This window comes from Pseudophryne corroboree, chromosome 5 (genome assembly GCF_028390025.1).
Source record: "Pseudophryne corroboree isolate aPseCor3 chromosome 5, aPseCor3.hap2, whole genome shotgun sequence".
NCBI lineage: Eukaryota > Metazoa > Chordata > Amphibia > Anura > Myobatrachidae > Pseudophryne > Pseudophryne corroboree.
The window spans coordinates 259,092,594-259,115,177 of NC_086448.1; the positions used below are offsets into that span (position 1 = coordinate 259,092,594).

The 22,584-nt window shown below is 45.4% G+C and overlaps 1 protein-coding gene across 1 annotated transcript in view; it reads left to right on the forward strand.

The window, feature by feature from the left end:
* Window positions 1-22,584, forward strand: part of TGFBR2 (transforming growth factor beta receptor 2) — a 123,772-nt gene that overhangs the window by 49,726 nt on the left and 51,462 nt on the right. The window lies entirely within an intron of this gene.

Here is a 22,584-nt window from a genome sequence, read left to right on the forward strand (position 1 = left end):
GGGGCGGAGCCTATCTCCTCAGCACACGGGCGCCATTTTCCCTCACAGCTTCGCTGGAAGGACGTCTCCCTGACTCTCCCCTGCAGTCCTGCACTACAGAAAAGGTTAAAACAAGAGAGGGGGGCACTAATTAGGCGCAGTATAAATAAAACAGCAGCTATAAGGGGAAAAACACTTCTATAAGGTTATCCCTGTATATATATAGCGCTCTGGTGTGTGCTGGCATACTCTCCCTCTGTCTCCCCAAAGGGCTAGTGGGGTCCTGTCCTCTATCAGAGCATTCCCTGTGTGTATGCTGTGTGTCGGTACGATTGTGTCGACATGTATGAGGAGGAAAATGGTGTGGAGGCGGAGCAATTGCCTGTAATGGAGATGTCACCCCCTAAGGAGTCGACACCTGAGTGGCTGAGCTTATGGAAGGAATTAAGTGACAGTGTCAGCTCTTTACAAAAGACGGTTGATGACATGAGACAGCCGGCTACTCAGCTCGTGCCTGTCTAGGCGTCTCAAATGCCATCAGGGGCTCTAAAACGCCCGTTACCTCAGATGGCAGATACAGACGCCGACACGGATACTGACTCCAGTGTCGACGATGAAGAGACGAATGTGACTTCCAGTAGGGCCACACGTTACATGATTGATGCTATGAAAAATGTTTTACATATTTCTGATAATACAAGTACCACTAAAAAGGGTATTATGTTTGGTGAGAAAAAACTGCCTGTAGTTTTTCCTGCATCTGAGGAATTAAATGAAGTGTGTGATGAAGCGTGGGTTTCCCCCGATAAAAAACTGATAATTCCTAAAAGGTTATTAGCATCATACCCCTTCCCGCCAGAGGATAGGGCACGTTGGGAAACACCCCCTAAGGTGGATAAAGCGCTCACACGTTTGTCAAAACAGGTGGCACTACCGTCTCCTGATAGGGCCGCCCTTAAGGAACCTGCTGACAGAAAGCAGGAGAATATCCTAAAATGTATATACACTCACACGGGTGTTATACTGCGACCAGCAATCACCTCAGCCTGGATGTGCAGTGCTGGGGTGGCTTGGTCGGATTCCCTGACTGACAATATTGATACCCTGGATAGGGACAGTATATTACTTACTATAGAGCATTTGAAAGATGCATTTCTATATATGCGGGATGCACAGAGGTATATTTGCCGACTGGCATCAAGAGTAAGTGCGCTGTCCATTTCTGCCAGAAGAGGGTTATGGACGAGGCAGTGGTCAGGTGATGCTGATTCCAAAAGGCATATGAACAGGGAGGCGGTATTGGAAGCCATTCACAAGCTGTATTCCCAGCAGGTGATAATCAAGATACCCCTCCTGCAACAGGGACAGGGGTATTATTCCACGCTGTTTGTGGTACCGAAGCCGGACGGCTCGGTGAGACCTATTTTAAATCTGAAATCCTTGAACACTTACATACACAGGTTCAAATTCAAGATGGAGTCACTCAGAGCGGTGATTGCGAACTTGGAAGAAGGGGATTATATGGTGTCTTTGGACATCAAGGAGGCTTACCTCCATGTCCCAATTTACCCTTCTCACCAAGGATACCTCAGGTTTGTGGTACAGAACTGTCACTATCATTTTCAGACGCTGCCGTTTGGTTTGTCCACGGAACCCCGGGTCTTTACCAAGGTAATGGCCGAAATGATGATACTCCTTCGAAGGAAGGGAGTTTTAGTTATCCCGTACTTGGACGATCTCCTGATAAGGGCAAGATCCAGGGAACAATTGGTAGTCGGGGTAGCACTATCTCAAGTAGTGTTGCGGCAGCACGGTTGGATTCTCAATATTCCAAAATCGCAGCTGATCCCGACGACACGTCTTCTATTCCTAGGGATGATCCTGGACACAGTCCAGAAAAAGGTGTTTCTCCTGGAGGAGAAAGCCAGGGAGTTATGCGAACTAGTCAGAAACCTCCTAAAACCAGGCCAAGTGTCAGTGCATCAATGCAAAAGGGTCCTGGGAAAAATGGTGGCTTCCTACGAAGCAATCCCTTTCGGCAGATTCCATGCAAGAACTTTCCAGTGGGACCTGCTGGACAAATGGTCCGGATCGCATCTTCAGATGCATCAGCGGATAACCCTGTCACCAAAGACAAGGGTGTCTCTCCTGTGGTGGTTGCAGAGTGCTCATCTTCTAGAGGGCCGCAGATTCGGCATTCAGGACTGGGTCCTGGTGACCACGGATGCCAGCCTGCGAGGCTTGGGAGCAGTCACACAGGGAAGAAATTTCCAGGGCTTGTGGTCAAGCCTGGAGACATCACTTCACATAAATATCCTGGAGCTGAGGGCCATTTACAATGCCCTAAGCCAAGCAAGACCTCTGCTTCAAGGTCAGCCGGTGCTGATCCAGTCGGACAACATCACGGCAGTCGCCCACGTGAACAGACAGGGCAGCACAAGAAGCAGGAGGGCAATGGCAGAAGCTGCAAGGATTCTTCGCTGGGCGGAAAATCATGTGATAGCACTGTCAGCAGTGTTCATTCCGGGAGTGGACAACTGGGAAGCAGACTTCCTCAGCAGGCACGACCTCCACCCGGGAGAGTGGGGACTTCACCCAGAAGTCTTCCACATGATTGTAAACCATTGGAAAAAACCAAAGGTGGACATGATGGCGTCCCGCCTCAACAAAAAATTGGACAGGTATTGCGCCAGGTCAAGGGACCCTCAGGCAATAGCTGTGGACGCTCTGGTAACACCATGGGTGTACCAGTCAGTGTATGTGTTTCCCTCCTCTGCCTCTCATACCCAAGGTACTGAGAATTATAAGACGGAGAGGAGTAAGAACTATACTCGTGGCTCCGGATTGGCCAAGAAGGACTTGGTACCCGGAACTTCAAGAGATGCTCACAGAGGACCCGTGGCCTCTACCTCTAAGAAGGGACCTGCTCCAGCAAGGACCCTGTCTGTTCCAAGACTTACCGCGGCTGCGTTTGACGGCATGGCGGTTGAATGCCGGATCCTGAAGGAAAAAGGCATTCTGGAAGAAGTCATTCCTACCCTGATCAAAGCCAGAAAGGATGTGACCGCAAAGCATTATCACCGCATTTGGCGGAAATATGTTGCGTGGTGCGAGGCCAGGAAGGCCCCAACGGAGGAATTTCAACTGGGTCGATTCCTGCATTTCCTGCAAACAGGAGTGTCTATGGGCCAAAAATTAGGATCCATTAAGGTTCAGATTTCGGCCCTGTCGATTTTCTTCCAGAAAGAACTGGCTTCAGTTCCTGAAGTTCAGACGTTGTCAAGGGGGTGCTGCATATACAGCCTCCTTTTGTGCCTCCAGTGGCACCTTGGGATCTCAATGTAGTTTTGGGGTTCCTAAAATCACATTGGTTTGAACCGCTTAAATCTGTGGATTTGAAATATCTCACATGGAAAGTGGTCATGCTGTTGGCCCTGGCTTCGGCCAGGCGCGTGTCAGAATTGGCGGCTTTATCTTATAAAAGCCCTTACCTGATTTTTCATACGGACAGGGCAGAATTGAGGACTCGTCCACAATTTCTCCCTAAGGTGGTTTCAGCGTTTCACCTGAACCAGCCTATTGTGGTACCTGCGGCTACTAAGGACTTGGAGGACTCCAAGTTTCTGGACGTTGTCAGGGCGCTGAAAATATATGTTTCCAGGACGGCTGGAGTCAGAAAATCTGACTCCCTGTTTATCCTGTATGCACCCAACAAGCTGGGTGCTCCTGCTTCTAAGCAGACTATTGCTCGTTGGATTTGTAGTACAATTCAGCTTGCACATTCTGTGGCAGGCCTGCCACAGCCAAAATCTGTAAAAGCCCATTCCACAAGGAAGGGGGCTCATCTTGGGCGGCTGCCCGAGGGGTCTCGGCTTTACAACTTTGCCGAGCAGCTACTTGGTCAGGGGCAAACACGTTTGCTAAATTCTAAAAATTTGATACTCTGGCTGAGGAGGACCTGGAGTTCTCTCATTCGGTGCTGCAGAGTCATCCGCACTCTCCCGCCCGTTTGGGAGCTTTGGTATAATCCCCATGGTCCTTACGGAGTTCCCAGCATCCACTAGGACGTCAGAGAAAATAAGAATTTACTTACCGATAATTCTATTTCTCGTAGTCCGTAGTGGATGCTGGGCGCCCATCCCAAGTGCGGATTGTCTGCAATACTTGTACATAGTTATTGTTAACTAAATCGGGTTATTGTTGTTGTGAGCCATCTTTCCAGAGGCTCCTCTGTTATCATGCTGTTAACTGGGTTCAGATCACAAGTTGTACGGTGTGATTGGTGTGGCTGGTATGAGTCTTACCCGGGATTCAAAATCCTTCCTTATTGTGTACGCTCGTCCGGGCACAGTATCCTAACTGAGGCTTGGAGGAGGGTCATAGGGGGAGGAGCCAGTGCACACCAGGTAGTCCTAAAGCTTTACTTTTGTGCCCAGTCTCCTGCGGAGCCGCTATTCCCCATAGTCCTTACGGAGTTCCCAGCATCCACTACGGACTACGAGAAATAGAATTATCGGTAAGTAAATTCTTATTATTTCTACTTCTGAGACTCCCACCATGTAAAATAGCAAAAATAGATGCCTTAAACAATATCCCACTTTGAAAAAGAATAATCAACCTCTACCTAAATAGGTAGGATCCTTTACACAAGATCCTCACTACTCCTGTGCTGGAGGGACCCCATGTCCAGAGAGTGGGGTGGTGGGGGGGCACAGGTGTAGACGATTCTGGTATCAACTGCTTCTGATTTACAGCAAGCCTGTGAATGAGTAACAGTTTGCGCTGTATTCAGTTGAGCAATTGGACCCCATAGTTGATCCCTTAGAACCATAACACCACCCCCACCCACCCTAGTGGTGAGAGAGATAAATGCTGGGAATGATTAGAATTGACTGATGTTGTAAACCCTGCCGCTTATACTGGACCTTATTTATGATGTGTTAAACAGCTGAGGTTCAACAAAAAAACTCTTTGGCAGCTTTGTTCATGCCAGTTATTGTGGATGTGCGTAGATGTCCACTTAAGTACACTGTTGTGTGAAGCAAGATGGGGGCATTTGATCAAGAGCAGAAGATTACTAGGAAGCCTTTGGACAGTGCTGCACAGAAATAACATTTCACTGTTGACATCCATACAAAAACACACAAATAAAGATTGTTGTATACCTAGAAACCACCATTGATCGCACCATTGACACTTGCACCAACCCTATGGAAGGTACAGTTACGTCATCTGACCATGGCCTCTTACATATGTCTGTGTACGCAGCCGTTTTCACTGACACGCCCAAAACCCTCCCATAACATGTCCACTTGTTTGACCTTTGTTGCGTGCATTTCTAGGCACCACCCAGAAACACCCATCTCTCTCCATATTCCTGATACACATGCATCGTACTAGTTTTTAGGGATTTACGCACAGTTGCAACTGTTAAAGCTGATTAACTTACAGGACAGTAAAGCTATACCTTTTACACTAAAATTCGAGCTGCTGCGGCCGCTGAATGTAATCCTTAACCTACGTACTTTTTACCCAGTTAGCGTACACCAGCCCGTGCCGTGCACTCACTTTGCGTACATACACCGCAACGGACGTACAAAGTACACACTTTCGTACACACACACCGACACGCTGGAAGCACAATGCAGCTACACGTGTGGCTGAAATACACTTTAAACCTTAGCAGGAAAGGGACACGTTTAAATATGTTGGGATCCGACCCACCAATAGTTATTTACTAACAGGAGGTTACAATAGTAATACAATTAACAATAAGAGATACAGGCTACAATCAATGATACATACGTTTGTTCGCAAGCGCCACCCGGATCTGATCCTCAGTCAATCCGGATAGATGACCCTCAGAGAATTTGTGACCGACCAGGCAGCTTGGCTTTTTATACATTTGTTCAGTTTATGATACAATAGAAACTGTAATCTCTTCACCCATAGGTCAAAGGACTGGTCATTTACAGTACAGGAGGGGTCATAGGTCGGTTTGAATAGGTGGATGATGCCTGGTCCAGGTGCACTTGCAGATGGTCTCCACTGGGTTCCCGCCGAATATCAAAGTACAGTAAATACAGTGTAATATTAATATTCTGTTCCTGCGCATATCTATGCGCAGGAGCGTGCTATCTTCTGCAAACGGCTACCGGAATATTGCTCTTAAAATACTGTACAACTGGATACCAAACACCACCTAACTAACCTAATTCTGTCCCCTCATATCCTGTAAAGGTGAATTCCTTTGTTATTGTACCTTTTTAAGCCAGTGTAACTCGCTGATGTGGTGCATGTAGGTTATGTTTAATTCGTGCACTACGTGGATTAAATATGAAATGTGTCTTTGTGGCTTTTCCATGCAAATACATATGCTACCGTAATTAGTCATACCATGCGCTAATACGCACTACCGTGTGAGCAGTCATACGCAACTTGCGAATATGCGCACGCACGGCAGAACAAGTACGCGCACGGAGGCCATCTGTGTTGTGTTTGTACGTGATGTGTGTACTATAATATTTTCGACTTCGACACAACAAATCACTGTACGTGAAAAAAAAAAATCACCATTGTGCTCGGCTCTGATCAGGCCCTATAAGCAGTCTTGGAGCCTAATTCAGACCTGATCGCTCCTCTGCAAATATGTAGTGAAAACCCGTCCCGTGCAAGTGTGCGACTGCATGCGTACACCGTGGAAAAACTTTGCCAGACAGCGGACATCTGCAGATCTGTTCGCAACTCACTCACCATTGAATGATTTTTCCAGTCTGTGCGTAGCGATAGAATCAGGCTGTTCGGAGCTGGATCTGACGCACATACCCTTCCTGAAAACGCTTGGGCACGCCTGCATTTTTCATGACATTTTTTTTCAGCGCTGGCTTTTTGTCAATCATCTTGCGTACGCCTAGCGATCAAAATTTTTGCACCATTCTATCGCTGTTTGGGCTTGCGTCTGCGCATTGTGGTACATGCATAGTCATTTGATAATCGGCCACTGTTCGATTTCGCATAACAACAATCAGGTCTGAAGTAGGCACTTGCTCACTTGATTGTTTTATGCTGTGCACACAGGGGTGGAACATCAGTCCTGCATTATGCAAAAAAGCCTTTGGGGGTCATTTCGAGTTGATCGCTCACTGCCGATTTTCGCAGCACAGCAATCAGTTAAAAAAACGGCAAAACTGTGCATGCGTGTGCACCACAATGCGCAGGCGCATCGTACGGGTATAAAGGGGATCGATGCTGGGCGATGGATTTAGCGAAAATTCCATTCACACAGTCGAACGCAAGGTGATTGACAGAAAGAGGGCATTTATGGGTGTCAACTGAGCGTTTTCTGGGAGTGTTTGGGAAAACACAGGCGTGTCCGGGCGTTTGCAGTGCGGGTGTCTGACGTCATTTCCGGCACGAAAAAGACTGAAGTGATCGCAAGGGCTGAGTAAGTCAAGAGCTACTCTGAAACTGCACAAAATGTTTTTTGCTACGCTCGGCTGTACAGGCGTTCGCATACTTGCAAAGTGAAAATACACTCCCCCGTGGACGGCGACTATGCATTTGCACGGCTGCTAAAAGTAGCTAGCGAGCGATCAACTCGGAATGACCCCCTTTGTGCAAGAGTGGTGTCTTTTCTGACTGGGATCAACAACCCATTATAGACTGCCATTGCCATATCAGTGTAGTAACAATTACAAAACACAGTATGGGCATATTACAAATGCTGAGTATACTAATCCTTTGGTTTTCCATACATGACTTGGGATCAGAAACTGCCACCTGGGCAGCAGTTCGTAATGGATTGATTACATTAAAATGTACACCCATCAATTGCAAAGTGCAACTGAACTTACTGCACTATATAAAAAACTGTTAAATAATTAAACACATGCTAAAGGAAGGATGTATTCTAAAAGTTGCCCATTTATAGACCTATCTGCACTGGGAACATTTCTAATTAATAAGACTATATTACATTTTCTTTTTTTTGGGGGGGGGATGCAATTAGCTGTGGTACTTTACGGAAGGCTGATTCACCCCCTGGGGCTCTCCAATTAGCCCCAAAGCGCAGACGCCAGCGGCACTTATTAGCCCAAAACAATTGGGCTAATTGAATTTCCCATTGATACGAAAAGCATCTCCCAACAAAATGTAAAGTAATTTTACTGTTGTCTAAATGTAGTATTTTGGCATTACAGCAAAATGTTCCGTAGCCTTCATGTCACTGTGGCTTGCTTACTGAAACTTTTTAACTGCCGAGCTGCACTGTCCCACTGTCCTTAAAAGAAAGTGTTCCTTGGCTTCCTGTTTGTAATAGTTCTTGCTCCCTACCCACACAAGGTTGCTAAGAGTGAGTCACAGTACAGAGAGGCAGGATTTATAGATGTGAGTAACTGCTATAAGAGGAGGGGGTGTTACAACATTTTGGCATGGTGATGTTCTGCACTGCTTGACAAGACATAAACATGTTGGCTGGAAAACATTAAGAGGATGTTGAAGCCTATTTTTTTTTTCCATACAACTATTTGGATACATTCTCATATTAGTCTTGTTATGTGAAAAATAAAATAATTGCTTTTTTGTACAATTTCTTTTTAAATCGAAAATAATACTGTAGTTCACAGTGCATATTCAACAGAAATGACCAACCTCAAGTACATTAATACCAAAAGGACATTACTGGAACAGTTACAGGGTATTGGGAAAAACCGCAATGGTCCGGACCCTTGAACGCTGGACCGAACCGCCTCCCAGTAACATACTCTACCATTATGGAGCTTGTGGTGCAGTCCACATTCGTCTGGTGTCCCGTCCGGGGGTGGGGGGTGTCTGAGACAGCTGTCACCAGGGAGGGTGATTACAGCCTATCGTCTGGGGATGGGGTAATAACCGCAACGGTCCAGACCGCACAGGTAGGCTGTAATCCCTGCCTCCCCGGTGACAGCTGTCACAGGCAACCCGCCTCCCCCGGACAGGCACGGGGAAGAGCACTACAAGCTCCAGAATAGCAAAGCTTACTGCTGGTATCCAGTCCTGCGTTCAGGGGTCCGATTCGTTCTGATTTTTACCTAATCTCCAGTTACAGTCCTATCCTTGTATCAAAAAAGACAAGTAACTGCGGCAAGAAGTTTTTCTTAAAGACTAAGAGGTAGATTCAATTGGGAGTGAAGTTTACTGTGGTAGAAAACCTTGCTTACCTCTCGCCCAATTTTGGATTACCGTGGGTATGCGCACTCCTGATACCTGTGGTATCTAATTTAAAAAAAAGTGTTCATGGGGTTTTCAGTGCTGAAAACCACACGATGCATACAGTAAAATAATTAATAAATTATACTCACCTGTCCAGTGGTCTCTAGGTGCTCCCACTTGTCTCCTCTCCATCTTCTGACTGGAGAGGGAGCCTTTGGGAGTCCCTGAGGCTGCTGGGAGGCACAAGGTCTGCTAGGAGATGTAGTTCTCCTAGTGGCCAGCTCTGGGGGGGTCATACACAAACTGGGGGGTCACACACATTCACTTACTCACTCACACATACTTACACTCACAGACACTCATACACATTCCACAACCCTGCATACTCGCCACCGCTGTAGAGGACCTGATGCTGGATGAAGAAGGCCCTGCTTCAGAAGGTGAGTAATTACAGACTTATTTAGCTAATTGTAAACTTCCAATTGCTTAATTAGCCCTCAGGGGGGTGGGAGCCGCTGGGATCCCAGAGCAAGTACCAGTGATTTTCCTACAAATAACAATTTTTTGCTCTGGAGGTGTGTGAGCAGAAATCACGGTGTCATATTTTTTAATTTCTTGCCCACAATTGGATTTCCCCCACAGTAAAACCATATAGGGATGGCCAGAACGGACGATTGGGGTGAAGGAGGATGTGAACAATAGAATGAGTAGGGTTAAGAAATGTCTACGATTTCTTGCATCAGCAGTATCAGGTGACAAAAAGGAGGAGCCGTAGGAGTACATTTCAAAGATGAGTCAGGAAAAAAAGCTTTAAGCCATACTCAAGATATGAGTCATCAGGAGGACAGAAGTTCTAATGCTATATGAGTGGTCTTTTTTCGTTTTAAATGTATGGAATGCCGCACTGCTATTGTATTGGAGAAAAGGCGCAGAAATAAATTATTTATTTTTTGTACTAAATAGTGAGCTATTTCCCCAAAGAGCAAGAGATTTTCGGGAGGCGAAAGACTTTTGCTGAAAATCTTTCATTAGAAAGGCTATTTACATAATGGGCTGGGTTTGAATTCCAAGGGTGGGAGCAAGGGCCATTTAAAAAAGGGGGACTCTGCTGCCGTAATGTGTAAAAAGGGGGACTGCTGCCATAATGTGTAAAAAGGGTGACTGCTGCCATGTGTAAAAAGGGGACTCTGCTGCCATAGTGTGTAAAAGGGGGAACTCTGCCTGCCATAGTGTGTAAGAAGGGGACTCTACCTGCCGTAGTGTGTAAAAAGGGAGATTCCTCTTGTCTAATGTATAAAAAGAGGGACTCTGCTGCCGTAACGTGTGAAAGGGTACTCTGCCTGCCGAACTGTGTGATAGGGGACTCTGCTGCCATAATGTGTAAAAAGGAGGACTGCTGCCATAACGTGTATAAATGGGGACAGCAATGTATATATTACTGGCATACATGTTCATTGGTGGGCAGTGGTGGCAGTAATATATACATTGTGTGCAAAACACACGATTGCCCACCTCGCTGGCGATGATGCGGAAGCGCGCATCAGCGCTCATCGCCCACCCATACACACCAGTAGATTTTGAGCTCAAAGCAGCTCAAAACGCCAAAAATGAGCTGCTTTCAGCTCAAAATATTATAGTGTGTATGGGCCTTTAGTGTGAAAGGATGCTGTACCTTGCATCTGCAAAGCCACACCTCCTGCCTCCTGGTGTATGACATTTTGGGGGCATGACTTCATATCATGCCCCTGTTCTCATGCTGAGGGCTTGCCCAGCCCTCCAGGAGCTTCTGGGCAGCCCATAGCCTCTCCCAGCACATTGCGGATAACACGCGCATACATGTGTAACCCATCAGTGCTACTCTACTATTTTAGTGTTACCCTGCAAATTACAGCAGCTGTTGGGTCATCGGAAGTTTTTACTCCCAGGTTCATTTTACATGCTGTTATTAGTACCAAAAATCCTAGTAGAAGAATTTATTTTTGTTGCTAGTGGGTAAGTGCCATAAGGTACAGATGGAGCATCGCTCATCTATGCTGTCTATGGTGTTAGTCCCGATCATGGAGTCGCAGCGTGCCAATCGTAGGGAGGCTCACAGAACTTATCATGTTGATTGGCGTTACCGGTGAGTGTAATACCTGCGATCATCCACCAGATGTTGCTTTATAAAATCACCATTGCACATGCGCGTGGTCTCGATTGAAATACAGTACACTATAACACAAGAACTACTTTACTGTACACTGTATGGGCAATGCTGTACGCGTGTAACATTACGCTTTTTAAAATACACTGCGGCAATGAGGTCCCGTAGACAAAACAATAAATAAAAATAGTGTATACAGATGCAAACGAATGTGTTAAAGCAATGGTCCGTTGACGTTAGATTTTTGTGAGCTATTAAATTAAAATGGGCTTAAAGTTTAATTTCTCCAGTTCTAGGGGTCCAGTCAGCTCAGAATCATATTGGTATGGAAGGGGAAATGATTAGTTACCAGAGAATACTGACCCCAAGTTTCTGTGACCCCCACAGTCTCCCCTTCCATACCAATCCGATTCTGAGCCGATTGGACCCCCAGAACTGGAGATATTAAGCTTTAAGCCTATTTTATTTAATGTAATAGGTTTATGTGAGCTAACGTCAATGGGCCATTGCTTTAACACGTTCGTTTGCGTATGTATACACTATTTTTATTTATTGATTTATTGGTTTCTCTTTTTTGGGTCCCGACAGAAAATTAATATTTTCAACAGTGTCTCTGAACTCACCACCTCACCCTTCCCCCTCCCCTGAGAGACTGATCTTTTCAGACAAAGAGGCGAGCCAGTTTACAGTCAATAAATTGCCAAAATGGTATGTAAATGAAGGGCTGATACTACAGTTGCTTTGGTTGGGGGAAAGCACTAGAGGGCCAGCGTGAATGTACATTAAACAGCCCAGTTTACGGATTTTTACGTGTTACACGCCCGACAGTTTGTTATGAAAACAGGTCGTTTTCTGCGTGCATAATTTTATTGAATGTAAGGTTCTTAAATATATAAATGTTATAAAAAAAATTAATAAAGTGTCAAGAAAAACAAACAAACAAAGGCATTCGCACTTTGGGAACTGAACTCGGGACTCTGAGCATGTGGCGCGAGACACTTCACCGCTTAGCCACAACACCTGGTGATAGAGACAGAAGCTCATGTGTATATGTAAGCAGTGATCCCTTCCCATGGGTTTTGCTGTATTGGCTACAAGACTTGGACGCTCACATACAGTACTGTATGCCTAACGTCAATGGATCCTTGTTTTAACATGTTCGTTTGTGTCTGTAAACACTATTTTTATTTATTGATTAGTCTATGGGACTTGGACACTCACATAACCCTAACGTCAGTGGACCATTGCTTTAACACATTCGCTCGCGTCTGTATACACTAATTTTATTGATTTATTGGTTTCCTTTTTTTAAATTGACTCTCTCTGTCTGACCATTGGTCTGTGTGTACAGTATGCAGTAACATTACAGTTGTCACTGTACCATTTGCCAGAGCTTATAGATCAATCTGCCACTATCACTATTCGCTCTTCACTACTGGATTAGTGGAGCATTAGCCACTCAGTGGTGAAGATGTGTATTGCATGCTGCATATGTAGTCATGCCTCAACGCACCTGTCTGTGTAACAACTGAACAACCTGAGCTATCGCTCCATTTAGGTTGTGAAACGGCACCGATGAGGGAGGCTCCCTCTGTAGCTCAGTTACGGGGGATCCCAGTACATTGATTTGGGGAAGGAGAGCAAGGTACATGTGTTTCTTCCAGCAATCAGTAATTGCAATATACCTCCCAACTGTTACAAGCCGCAGCTCGCAGGTCTTGGTCGTTGCTAAGTGACCAGCACGTCAGGGCTCTTCCGCCCAGCAGCTTCCCGGTCTTTGCTAGGCGACCAAGACGTCGGGCAGCCGCTGGGGATTCTGGGTTGACAGGTGCCTTTGGGAGATGTGCAGCACTCCAGCTGCAGAGTTAATTACTCAAAGGGGGCTCTCTGGTTGCTACGCCTTTATCTTGCAGCCAGTCCAGCCATGACCTGCCGGTTATAGTTCATCCAGTAAGCGTAAGTCCCTGGTCCTCTGTTCCTGGTCCTGGAAGATAGTTCCTGGTTCAACTCCTGTTGGTTCCTGGAAGTTATCCTGTATACCTGGCTTGCTGTCATCTGCCAAAGTCCTGTACTGCTGGAGTCACAACCATCATGATTATCATGTATAACTGGCTTGTTGTCATCTGCCAAAGTCCTGTGCGGCTGGAGCCCCCTCCTGTGTGTCCTCACTCACAGTTATTCGCCAGACCATGATCCAGAGGTATCCAGTCTATTGGGTGAGCCCCTACTGCTAGAGGTTTTAATTCCATGGGGCCCCCTAAGTATCGGTGTGCGTTTAAAGCACTTAGGGAACAGCAGGGGGTTGCTATTGGCAGAAGACCCTCTTGAGGGCTCTAGGGGTCTCACACCAAAAGTATTAGAGTTCCGTAACACCAACTCTCCCAGTTTAGATGCCTATTTGAGGGTTCCATGCTGCCTTCCCACATGCATATATGTTTGTCCAGCAGTGGGATAGCTGTGACAGGTGCATAACAGAGCAGCACTGAGCAGATCCTGTAAGTACAGGTTGAGTCTCCTGTATCCAAAATTCCAAAATACAGAATTTCTCTAACGTCCTAGGGGATACTAGAAAAAATAGTTACAATGGGGTATAGATCGCGTCCATTGGAGCCTGGCACTTTAAGAAATCAATAGTGTGTGTTGGCTCCTCCCCTCTATGCTTTTCCTGCAGACCAAGGAGCTGGGTGTATTCCTCTGGAGCTCCAAAGAGTTTTCTTCAGAAATTTATTAGTTTGTTTTTTTCAGGCATCAGTGGCTGGCACCAGCCTGCCTGCATCGTGGGACTTAGAGGTTGGGACCAAACCAACCTCCTATAGGGTTAATGGTTCTTATCCCCGCTGACAGGACAATAAGTTCCTGAGGCACTGTTTCACATGCCCCCAGGGTGTGCGCACATGCCGGCAGCATGCCGCCACACCTAACAGATGCCGAAGGTGCGGTGAGCACAGACACCAGGTCCCGGTTAGCGGGTCCCCGGTGAAAATGGCAGCATACAAGATGGCGGGCACCTGGCTGCGGGCTGAGGTGACCGCTGAGACACCCACACTGGCGTAGACATAGGGGTTTTTAAATTCCTTTTTACACCGATTAAAGCCAGTATAAACATAGAGAGACCGCACGCCAGTTAGGGGGCGGGGCTTCCTGGAGGGCGGGACCAGCTGCTGAACGGCGCCATTTCCTGATGCTGCTGACTGCCAGGCTGCATGCAAGCGCTGCTCCTCCACAAAACCTACTGAGTCACCAATTGTACTGGTGCCAGGGGGTTTTATAGAGAGGGGGGGGGGGGGCATTTTGGCTATTTTACAATTTCTGCCTTACTAAGGCTCTGGAATTGGTAAATTGTGTGCTGGTCTCATTCCTCTCTGTGTCACTCCATTTAGGCTGTCTGGGGTTTACTGTGCTATTTCACTCTCCTGTGTTTTCACTGAATTGTGTTATTTCACGGAACTCTGTGTTTCTGCTAAATCAGAATGTCTGGGAAGAAGGCTGTGTGTCCCTCATGCAACACTAAGTTTTCCCCTTCACCAGGGGTGTCTCTCCTATGTACCCAGTGTTCTCTACCTTCACAGGATAGTAGCGTTCAGGAACCAGAGTGGTTATAATCATTTAAAGTAATGATTAACAATATAAATACAGAGTTGGCTACTGCCAGACAGGTAAGGCAGACCCTTAAAAAAATCTGTGGATGATTTTTTGATTAAGGCTGCTGACCATAGGCAGGCTAATCTGACTCTGATAATGACATGGCAGATGTGGATGAAGAGGAGGTGGATATGGATGATGATACTACTCTGTCTCAGGGTGTGGAGGCGCTAATCTATTCTATTAGGGAAGTCCTCAACATACCGGATAAGGAGACAGAATCTCATATCCTATGGGTACTGATTGAACTTTCAAGCACTACCTCCTCCCAGATTCTTCAAGTCCAGCTTACCAGCTTCACCCGTAACAGGAGTTACCTTGCAAGATGCCATTCAACAACTACTATAAACAAGGGTTATTGTTCCAGTGCCTCCTATGTTGCACAGCAGGGGATTTTATTCCAGTCTGTTTGTGGTACCGAAGTCGGACGGTTCAGTACGGCCGATCTTGAACCTTAAATCTCTGAACCCGTCCCTACGTGTGTTCAAGTTCAAGATGGAATCCCTAAGAGTGGTGGTCTCTGGCCTGGAGGAAGGGGAATTCTTGGTGTCCCAGTATGTCAAGGGTGCGTATCTACACATCCCGATATGGCCCCCTCATCAAGCTTATCTAAGATTCGCTGTACTGGATCACCACTTCCAGTTTCAGGCCTTACCCTTTGGTCTCTCCACAGCCCCAAGAGTATTCACAAATGTCATGGCGGAGATAATGATGCAACTCTGCATGTTGGGAGTCAACATAGTTCCCTACTTACGATCACCTAATAAAGACGGTGTCCAGGGAGAGTCTGCTAAACAGCATCAACTTGGCTACTCGCCTTCTTATGGATCATGGTTGGATCAGGACCACTTGCACCAGAGTATAGCTCTGTCGCAAAGAGCACGGATCTCCCTATTATGGTGGCTACAAGTCTCTCACCTTGTGGAGTGTCAGAGTTTCAGTACGCAATCTTGGACTCTCCTGACAACGGATGCCAGCCTCCGAGGTTGGGGCCAGTGACCCTGGGGGCTCAGTTCCAGGGAAAGTGGTCGAGTCAGGAATCTGCACTCACGATAAATGTTCTGGAACTCAGGGCAATTTGTAATGCTTTTCTGCAGGCCTCCGAAACCAGGCCATTAAGGTACAGTCAGACAACGCCACAGCGGTGGCGTACATAGACTGACAGGGAGGAACAAAAAGCAGGGCTGCAATGCGAGAGGTGTCACAGATACTCCTCTGGGTGGAAGCCAACGCAAGGGCCATCTCAGCCATATTCATTCCAGGCGTGGATAATTGGGAAGCGGACTTCCTCAGCAGACACTACCTCAATCCTGGGGACTGGGGCCTACATCCTCTGGTGTTTCAACAACTAGTTCACCGGTGGGGCTGTCCACAGATAGACCTGATGGCTTCTCATCTCAACAAGAAGCTCCGTTCTTGTTCCAGAATGAGGGACCCGCAGGCTGCAGCAGTGGACGCTCTGACGACACCATGGACTTTCCAGTTTGTGTACCTGTTTCCTCCAATACCTCTCATTCCCAGACTTCTAAAAAGACTCAAAAGGGAAAACGTTCAAGCAATTCTGATTGTCCCGGATTGGCCTAGGTAGGGCTGGTATACGGACCTTCTGACCATGTCTCTGGAGGAGCCCTGGCCTCTAGCACTTCTCAAGGATCTTCTTTAACAAGGGCTGTTCATCTATCCAGACTTACTATGGCTACGTTTGACGTCTTGGAAGTTGAGAGGGAGATTCTAGCCAGAAAATGTCTTCCCTCAAGGGTTATTTCAACTATGGTACAAACCCGTAAGGTGGTCACGTCTAAACATTGCCACCATATCTGGAAGAAATGTGTTTCTTGGTGTGAGAGTAGAAAATATTCTACTGTGGATTTTCATCTTGGCCGTTTTCTGCTCTTCCTGCAAGCAGGCGTGGATATGGGCCTACGCTTGGGTTCCATCAAGGTTCAGATCTCGACTCTCTTCATCTTCTTCCAGAAACAGCTGGCTGTACTTCCGGTAGTACAAACGTTCCTGAAGGGTGTTCTTCGCATCCAACCGCCCTTTGTAACTCCCACTGCTCCGTGGGATCTCAGTGTGGTTCTGACCTTTCTACAGTCAGACTGGTTTGAACCGTTACACAGGGTGGACTAGAAATATCTTACCTGGAAGACTGTCATGTTACTGGCCTTGGCCTCGGCGAGGTGCATGTCAGATTTGGGGGCCTTATCCTGTAAGAACACTTATTTGATTTTTTTACGAGGATAGAGCGGAGCTCTGGATTCGCCCACAGTTTTTGCTGAAAGTGGTTTCAGCTTTTCACATTAATCAACTGATAGTGGTTCTGGTACTGTCTGACACATCGGTTGCTCCAAAGTCCTTGGACGTGGTTAGGGCTTTGAGGATTTATGTCAAGAGGACAGCTCGTCACAGGAAGTCTGACTTGCTTTTTGTCCTTTATGATGCTACCAAAATTGGATGTCCTGCTTCTAAGCAGTCCGTTGCTCGATGGCTCAGGTTGACGATTCAACAGGCTTACTCTTCTGCGGCATTGCCTTTGCTGACTTCTATTCAGGCCCACTCCACAAGGTCAGTGGGTTCTTCCTGGGCGGCTGCCCGGGGTGTCTTGGCCTTTAAAAGTTGTGCCGAGCTGCTACTTGGTCTGGTTAGAACAAGTTTGTGAAGTTCTATACGTTCGATACCTTGGCTGGTGATGACCTTCAGTTTGGTCAGGCAGTTTTGCAGGGGTCTCAGCACTCTCCCACCCGTTCTGGGAGCTTTGGGACTTCCCTATGGTAATTAAGTTTCCCAGTATCCCCTAGGACGTTAGAGAAAATAGGAATTTAATACTTACCGGTAATTCCTTTTCTCGTAGTCCATAGGGGATACTTGGCGCCCACCTCAGTGCTTCATTTTCTTGCTTACCTGATTGTAAGTTTCTTGGTTGGTTCTGCCTTTGCTGTCCCTGTTTCTTGTTCTGGTTGGCATTGCTATCCTTCAGTTTGGGTAGCACTGCTACCTCTTTGTTGTTGTGTGTTGGTTCGTTGCCTTTCCGCTGTTTACGTATGTATCCTTCTCTCAAAGTATGTCCGTCTCCTCTGGCACATTTTTCCTAGACTGAGTCTGCAGGAGGGGCATATAGGGGAGGAGACTGCACACTCTATTGATTTCTTAAAGTGCCAGGCTCCAATGGACCCAATCTTTACCCCATAGTAACTACGTTTCCCGGTATCCCCTACGGACTAGGAGAAAAGGAATTAACGGTAGGTATTAAATTCATATTTTTATGGCCGCAACTGAGATAGTGACCGCTTTGCTTTCTGATGGTTCAAGTCACACAAACTTTGTTTCATGTACAAAATTCATACAATTATTGTATAAAATTACCTTCAGGCTGTGTATAAGGTGTATATAAAACATAAATTAATTCTGCATTTAGACTTGGTCCCATCCCCAAGATATCTCATTATGACATGCAAGTGTTCCAAAATACAGAAAAATCAGATATCCAAAATACTTCTCGTCCCAACCATTTTGGATATGGGAGATATAACCTGTACTAAACATTCCTCGTTATAATGGTAGAATTCCAGTTACTACAACAAGGTGTACTTTCTGTCTTCATTTAAAATAACAAGGGGCCTAATTCAGAGTTGATCACAGCATCAAATTTGTTAGCAGTTGGGCAAAATCACGTGCACTGCAGGGGGGGCAGATATAACATGTGAAGAGAGAGAGTTATAGGGGGTCATTCCGAGTTGTTCGCTCACTAGCAGTTTTTAGCAGCCGTGCAAACGCTATGCCGCCTCCCACTGGGAGTGTATTTTAGCTTAGCAGAAGTGCGAATGAAAGGATCGCAGAGCGGCGGCATACTTTTTTTGTGCAGTTTCAGAGTAGCTGCAGACCTACTCAGCGCTTGTGATGACTTCAGACTATTCAGTTCCTGTTTTGACATCACGAACACACCCTGCGTTCGGCCAGCCACGCCTGCGTTTTTCCTGGCACGCCTGCGTTTTTCCGAACACTCCCTTAAAACGGTCAGTTGACACCCAGAAACGCCCTCTTCCTGTCAATCACTCTGCGGCCAGCAGTGTGACTGAAATGCTTTGCTAGACCTTGTGTGAAACTACATCGTTCGTTATAATAGTATGACGCGCGTGCGCATTGCGCCGCATACGCATGCGCAGAAGTGCTGATTTTTTGCCTGATCGCTGTGCAGCGAACGAAAGCAGCTAGCGATCAACTCGGAATGACCCCCATATTTGCAGTGTAAAAATAAAGCAGCCAATATTTACCATGCACAGAAACAAAATAACCCACCCAAATCTATCTTGTTATATCTGCCACACCTGCAGTGCACATGGGCCCTCATTCCGAGTTGTTCGCTCGCTAGCTGCTTTTAGCCGCATTGCACACGCAAGGCTGCCACCCTCTGGGAGTGTATCTTAGCTTAGCAGAATAGCGAACAAAAGATTAGCAGAATTGCTACTAAATAATTCCTTGCAGTTTCTGAGTAGCTCCAGACCTACTCACAGATTGCGATCAGCTCAGTCCGTTTAGATCCTGGTTTGACGTCACAAACACGCCCTGCGTTCGGCCAGCCACTTCCCCGTTTCTCCAGACACTCCCGCGTTTTTCCCTGACACGCCTGCGTTTTTTAGCACACTCCCGGAAAAGCTCAGTTACCACCCAGAAACGCCCCTTTCCTGTCAATCATTCACCGATCAGCAGTGCGACTGAAAATCGTCGTTCGAACACCAGCAAATCTACTAAGTTTTGTGTAAAATAACTTAGCGCATGCCCTCTGCATACCATGCGCAGTTAGCAACAAATCGCAGCATAGCGAAAATCGGCAACGAGCGAACAACTCTGAATGACCCCCATGGTTTTGCCCAACTGCTAACAAATTTGCTGCTGCAATCAACTCTGAATTACCCCCAATGTACCACAATATTGCTAATATCAATTTTGTGGGGCTTAACTTTAATTCCGCGAATATATTATAGCAATCAGGAGTGTGTAGAATGAGATTACAGCACTTCTCTACAGTATTTAGTTTTATTTGGTTTGTTTTGTTTGTTTAGCCTATATAGTCAGAGTTTCCATGTCCTGGTTGCTGTAACATGGTTTATCACAGATTTGCAGCTGTATTCTAGAACACTAGTTGAGTATATCAGTGCTTGTTCCCGCGACACTCCTATCTCTTGCAGTCTGGTGCAGTAGCTAACAGGAAATGTGAGACCAATATCAAATGTCACCGGGATGTTACTGACTAGTCTGCGTATTGGTATACAGTTTCAGTGTGGTGACATTTAATTCCCTCACATTTATGGTTTGTGAATGTCTGAGTAGATCAAACTGTAATATAAGTGCTTGATGGAAAATGTATTTTCTCTGATTTATGTTTGTATTGCCTCTTTTGAAGTTCTAAATCAGCAATGCATGCACATTTACCTCTGTGTGTACTTTCTATTACCGTCTATATATAGGTGTGACATTCACTTAGCACAAACTGCTCCCCATATCTACTATGGTATCCGGACTGTAGGTCAACCTATGTTTGTTAACATGCATTAGGTCGACATGGACAAAAGGATGACATCGTAAAAAGGTCAACATTGCAATGTTCGAAAAGGTCGACATGAGTTTTTCAGACTTTTTTTTTTTTTTTTCATACTTTACCATCCACGTGACTACGATTGGGAATAGTAACCTGCCAAGTAAGCCATGCAAGGGGACGCGAACACTAATTGGGGTTTCTGGTAACTTTATGAGGTAAATTACATAAAAAAAACTCATGTCGACGTGTTCCTGTGTCCATCTTTTCCGTGCCGACCATTTTACCATGTCGACATGCTGCGCAACGACCATTTGGGGTCGACTTTCCAGGTCAACCCTATGATCCATACCTATCTTCTACTCCTACATAAATGTGTGTGCAAAATATATAGTGATACTAGAAGTACCCCAACTCCCAGCGATAACAAATAGTTAATAAATCAGAATTATTCTACACTTTCTGCAAGTCAATGAGACCAATTGCTCGTCAAATACCACTATGAGAAAAAAAATATGCAATAGTGACTGCGCCAGTGGGGAAAAGAAATATTAGTCAAGTAATATATCTGTTCATTGAATAAAGTTAAAGATGGCTTCTCTTTTACATGTACACACTCACACTCAAAACTCATGACATGCTCAAAAAATGTGGATATATATGGTGTTTTATATATATATATATATATATATATATATATACATATATATATACATAAAAAGATGTCCATAGACCGCACATCACTGAGTCATTAATAGCAGGGTACCAGGTCACACAGACTGACCATATTATAGTATCCACAACCACAGGCTCCAACAGGGGCTATGTTAGTAGATAGGACTAGCACTCCATAGGTAGCAAAGATTGTTTAATGTCGTCAAAGACACCACATTGCAAGTTCAGCATCAAGCATATAAAGTACGAACAATCTCACATCAGCTGCAGGTTGGTTGGATGGACATAGGTCTCCAGCATGATGTGAGATTATTCGTACTTTATATGCTTGATGCTGAACTTGCAGTGTGGTTCTTTTCTACCTATGGAGTGCTGGTCCTATCTACTAACATAGCCCCTGTTGGAGCTAATATGGTCCGTTTGTGACATGGCACCCTGCTATTAATGACTCAGTGATGTGCGGTCTATGGACATCTGTTTTATATATATATATATATATATATATATAGTGTGTGTGTGTGTATGTATATATATATATATATATATATATATATATATATATATATACATATATATATTCTACCTATGGAGTGCTGGTCCTATCTACTAACATAGCCCCTGTTGGAGCTAATATGGTCCGTTTGTGACATGGCACCCTGCTATTAATGACTCAGTGATGTGCGGTCTATGGACATCTGTTTTATATATATATATATATATATATATATATATAGTGTGTGTGTGTGTGTGTGTGTGTGTGTGTGTGTGTGTGTGTATGTATATATATATATATATATATATACATATATATATTCTACCTATGGAGTGCTGGTCCTATCTACTAACATAGCCCCTGTTGGAGCTGGTTGTGGATACTATAATATATATATATATATATATATATATATGTATATAGCAGATTCTCTTAAAATAAATTGTAAATGAAGAAGTTTTTTTATTTTTGATACAGTTATGGGGGGAATTCGGTAGCCTGTGGTAATCTTTCAGGCAGTAAAAATTTAACTTTACAGCAATTTCTTTTTTTTTGGGGGGGGGGGAGCTTTTCAATTAGAGCCCATTTCTACTGGCCGAAAAAATTGCTTGTTTTCGGGCAAAAACACATAGGATCCGTGTTAAGTTCACGGACTAATTTAATAGCCCCATGTGATCACTTATCACATGGTAAATTACCGCAGACATTTGACTTCCCCTCATAAACAGGTTTGCAAGTAATGTAGTATTTACCAGGTGTAATAAGCGCATATCTCAATGGGAAATTTCAACAATTAGGGGGTGGGCGAAGAGCGGGGGCAGAATTAACCTTCAATGTCAGTGTCCGTATCACAGTGGGTCTTTTGATGCTGGTGTTATGACTTTGAACTTGATACTTTGTTTGCGTAAGTGAAATGCCATTCGCTTAAAT